This window comes from Rutidosis leptorrhynchoides, chromosome 3, assembly GCF_046630445.1.
Source record: "Rutidosis leptorrhynchoides isolate AG116_Rl617_1_P2 chromosome 3, CSIRO_AGI_Rlap_v1, whole genome shotgun sequence".
Lineage (NCBI taxonomy): Eukaryota > Viridiplantae > Streptophyta > Magnoliopsida > Asterales > Asteraceae > Rutidosis > Rutidosis leptorrhynchoides.
Window position 1 is genome coordinate 680,246,721 of NC_092335.1, and position 5,472 is coordinate 680,252,192.

The following is a 5,472-nucleotide window of genomic DNA, read 5'->3' on the forward strand; positions in this document are numbered from 1 at the left end:
AAAAGGGGCATATTCGATTTTGATAATTCAAACATAGAATGTAGTTTCACGTACTTGTGTCTATTTTGTAAATCATTTATAAAACCTGCATGTATTCTCATCCCAAAAATATTAGATTTTAAAAGTGGGATATAACTCACTTTCACAGATTTTTACTTCGTCGGGAAGTAAGACTTGGCCACTGGTTGATTCACGAACCTATAACAATATATACATATATATATCAAAGTATGTTCAAAATATATTTACAACACTTTTAATATATTGTTTTAAGTTTATTAAGTCAGCTGTCCTCGTTAGTAACCTACAACTAGTTGTCCACAGTTAGATGTACAGAAATAAGTCGATAAATATTATCTTGAATCAATCCACGACCCAGTGTATACGTATCTCAGTATTGATCACAACTCAAACTATATATATTTTGGAATCAACCTCAACCCTGTATAGCTAACTCCAACATTCACATATAGAGTGTCTATGGTTGTTCCGAAATATATATAGATGTGTCGACATGATAGGTCGAAACATTGTATACGTGTCTATGGTATCTCAAGATTACATAATATACAATACAAGTTGATTAAGTTATGGTTGGAATAGATTTGTTACCAATTTTCACGTAGCTAAAAGGAGAAAAATTATCCAATCTTGTTTTACCCATAACTTCTTCATTTTAAATCCGTTTTGAGTGAATCAAATTGCTATGGTTTCATATTGAACTCTATTTTATGAATCTAAACAGAAAAAGTATAGGTTTATAGTCGGAAAAATAAGTTACAAGTCGTGTTTGTAAAGGTAGTCATTTCAGTCGAAAGAACGACGTCTAGATGACCATTTTAGAAAACATACTTCCACTTTGAGTTTAACCATAATTTTTGGATATAGTTTCATGTTCATAATAAAAATCATTTTCTCAGAATAACAACTTTTAAATCAAAGTTTATCATAGTTTTTAATTAACTAACCCAAAACAGCCCGCGGTGTTACTACGACGGCGTAAATCCGGTTTTACGATGTTTTTCGTGTTTTCAGGTTTTAAATCATTAAGTTAGCATATCATATAGATATAGAACATGTGTTTAGTTGATTTTAAAAGTCAAGTTAGAAGGATTAACTTTTGTTTGCGAACAAGTTTAGAATTAACTAAACTATGTTCTAGTGATTACGAGTTTAAACCTTCGAATAAGATAGCTTTATATGTATGAATCGAATGATGTTATGAACATCATTACTACCTTAAGTTCCTTGGATAAACCTACTGGAAAAGAGAAAAATGGATCTAGCTTCAACGGATCCTTGGATGGCTCGAAGTTCTTGAAGCAGAATCATGACACGAAAACAAGTTCAAGTAAGATCATCACTTGAAATAAGATTGTTATAGTTATAGAAATTGAACCAAAGTTTGAATATGATTTTTACCTTGTATTAGAATGATAACCTACTGTAAGAAACAAAGATTTCTTGAGGTTGGATGATCACCTTACAAGATTGGAAGTGAGCTAGCAAACTTGAAAGTATTCTTGATTTTATGTAACTAGAACTTGTAGAATATATGAAGAATACTTAGAACTTGAAGATAGAACTTGAGAGAGATCAATTAGATGAAGAAAATTGAAGAATGAAAGTGTTTGTAGGTGTTTTTGGTCGTTGGTGTATGGATTAGATATAAAGGATATGTAATTTTGTTTTCATGTAAATAAGTCATGAATGATTACTCATATTTTTGTAATTTTATGAGATATTTCATGCTAGTTGCCAAATGATGGTTCCCACATGTGTTAGGTGACTCACATGGGCTGCTAAGAGCTGATCATTGGAGTGTATATACCAATAGTACATACATCTAAAAGCTGTGTATTGTACGAGTACGAATACGGGTGCATACGAGTAGAATTGTTGATGAAACTGAACGAGGATGTAATTGTAAGCATTTTTATTAAGTAGAAGTATTTTGATAAGTGTATTTAAGTCTTTCAAAAGTGTATAAATACATATTAAAACACTACATGTATATACATTTTAACTGAGTCGTTAAGTCATCGTTAGTCGTTACATGTAAGTGTTGTTTTGAAACCTTTAGGTTAACGATCTTGTTAAATGTTGTTAACCTAATGTTTATAATATCAAATGAGATTTTAAATTATTATATTATCATGATATTATCATGTATGAATATCTCTTAATATGATATATATACATTAAATGTCTTTACAACGATAATCGTTACATATATGTCTCGTTTAAAAATCATTAAGTTAGTAGTCTTGTTTTTACATATGTAGTTCATTGTTAATATACTTAATGATATGTTTACTTATCATAGTATCATGTTAAATATATATATATATATATCCATATATATGTCATCATATAGTTTTTACAAGTTTTAACGTTCGTGAATCACCGGTCAACTTGGGTGGTCAATTGTCTATATGAAACATATTTCAATTAATCAAGTCTTAACAAGTTTGATTGCTTAACATGTTGGAAACATTTAATCATGTAAATATCAATCTCAATTAATATATATAAACATGGAAAAGTTCGGGTCACTACAGTACCTACCCGTTAAATAAATTTCGTCCCGAAATTTTAAGCTGTTGAAGGTGTTGACGAATCTTCTGGAAATAGATGCGGGTATTTCTTATTCATCTGATCTTCACGCTCCCAGGTGAGCTCGGGTCCTCTACGAGCATTCCATCGAACCTTAACAATTGGTATCTTGTTTTGCTTAAGTCTTTTAACCTCACGATCCATTATTTCGACGGGTTCTTCGATGAATTGAAGTTTTTCGTTGATTTGGATTTCATCTAACGGAATAGTGAGATCTTCTTTAACAAAACATTTCTTCAAATTCGAGACGTGGAAAGTGTTATGTACAGCCGCGAGTTGTTGAGGTAACTCAAGTCGGTAAGCTACTGGTCCGACACGATCAATAATCTTGAATGGTCCAATATACCTTGGATTTAATTTCCCTCGTTTACCAAATCGAACAACGCCTTTCCAAGGTGCAACTTTAAGCATGACCATCTCTCCAATTTCAAATTCTATATCTTTTCTTTTAATGTCAGCGTAGCTCTTTTGTCGACTTTGGGCGGTTTTCAATCGTTGTTGAATTTGGATGATCTTCTCGGTAGTTTCTTGTATAATCTCCGGACCCGTAATCTGTCTATCCCCCACTTCACTCCAACAAATCGGAGACCTGCACTTTCTACCATAAAGTGCTTCAAACGGCGCCATCTCAATGCTTGAATGGTAGCTGTTGTTGTAGGAAAATTCTGCTAACGGTAGATGTCGATCCCAACTGTTTCCAAAATCAATAACACATGCTCGTAGCATGTCTTCAAGCGTTTGTATCGTCCTTTCGCTCTGCCCATCAGTTTGTGGATGATAGGCAGTACTCATGTCTAGACGAGTTCCTAATGCTTGCTGTAATGTCTGCCGGAATCTTGAAATAAATCTGCCATCCCTATCAGAGATAATAGAGATTGGTATTCCATGTCTGGAGACGACTTCCTTCAAATACAGTCGTGTTAACTTCTCCATCTTGTCATCTTCTCTTATTGGCAGGAAGTGTGCTGATTTGGTGAGACGATCAACTATTACCCAAATAATATCAAAACCACTTGCAGTCCTTGGCAATTTAGTGATGAAATCCATGGTAATGTTTTCCCATTTCCATTCCGGGATTTCGGGTTGTTGAAGTAGACCTGATGGTTTCTGATGCTCAGCTTTGACCTTAGAACACGTCAAACATTCTCCTACGTATTTAGCAACATCGACTTTCATACCCGGTCACCAAAAATGTTTCTTAAGATCCTTGTACATCTTCCCCGTTCCAGGATGTATTGAGTATCTGGTTTTATGAGCTTCTCTAAGTACCATTTCTCTCATATCTCCAAATTTTGGTACCCAAATCCTTTCAGCCCTATACCGGGTTCCGCCTTCCCAAATATTAAGATGCTTCTCCGATCCTTTGGATATTTCATCCTTTAAATTTCCCTCTTTTAAAACTCCTTGTTGCGCCTCCTTTATTTGAGTAGTAAGGTTATTATGAATCATTATATTCATAGATTTTACTCGAATGGGTTCTCTGTCCTTCCTGCTCAAGGCATTAGCTACCACATTTGCCTTCCCCGGGTGGTAACGAATCTCAAAGTCGTAATCATTCAACAATTCAATCCACCTACGCTGCCTCATATTCAGTTGTTTCTGATTAAATATATGCTGAAGACTTTTGTGGTCGGTATATATAATACTTTTGACCCCATATAAGTAGTGCCTCCAAGTCTTTAATGCAAAAACAACCGCGCCTAATTCCAAATCATGCGTCGTATAATTTTGTTCGTGAATCTTCAATTATCTAGACGCATAAGCAATCACCTTCGTTCGTTGCATTAATACACAACCGAGACCTTGCTTTGATGCGTCACAATAAATCACAAAATCATCATTCCCTTCAGGCAATGACAATATAGGTGCCGTAGTTAGCTTTTTCTTCAATAACTGAAACGCTTTCTCTTGTTCATCATTCCATTCAAATTTCTTCCCTTTATGCGTTAATGCAGTCAAGGGTTTTGCTATTCTGGAAAAGTCTTAGATGAACCTTCTGTAGTAACCAGCTAGTCCTAAAAACTGGCGTATGTGTTTCGGAGTTTTCGGGGTTTCCCATTTTTCAACAGTTTCTATCTTTGCCGGATCCACCTTAATACCTTCTTTGTTCACTATGTGACCGAGGAATTGAACTTCTTCCAACCAAAATGCACACTTTGAAAACTTAGCGTACAATTCTTCCTTCCTCAATACTTCTAACAACTTTCTCAAATGTTCACCGTGTTCTTGGTCATTCTTTGAGTAAATAAGTATGTCATCAATGAAAACAATGACAAACTTGTCAAGGTATGGTCCACACACTCGGTTCATAAGGTCCATGAACACAGCTGGTGCATTAGTTAAACCAAATGGCATGACCATAAACTCGTAATGACCGTAACGTGTTCTGAAAGCAGTCTTTGGAATATCATCTTCTTTCACCCGCATTTGATGATACCCGGAATGTAAGTCAATCTTTGAATAAACAGACGAGCCGTGTAGTTGATCAAATAAGTCGTCGATTCTCGGTAGTGGGTAGCGGTTCTTGATGGTAAGTTTGTTCAACTCTCGGTAGTCGATACACAACCTGAATGTACCATCTTTCTTCTTGACAAACAAAACAGGAGCTCCCCACGGTGATGTGCTTGGTCGAATAAAACCATGCTCCAAAAGTTCTTGTAATTGGCTTTGCAGTTCTTTCATCTCGCTGGGTGCGAGTCTGTAAGGAGCATGAGCTATTGGTGCAGCTCCTGGTACAAGATCTATTTGAAATTCAACGGATCGATGTGGGGGTAATCCTGGTAATTCTTTCGGAAATACATCGGGAAATTCTTTTGCGACGGGAACATCATTGATGCTCTTTTCTTCAGTTTGTAC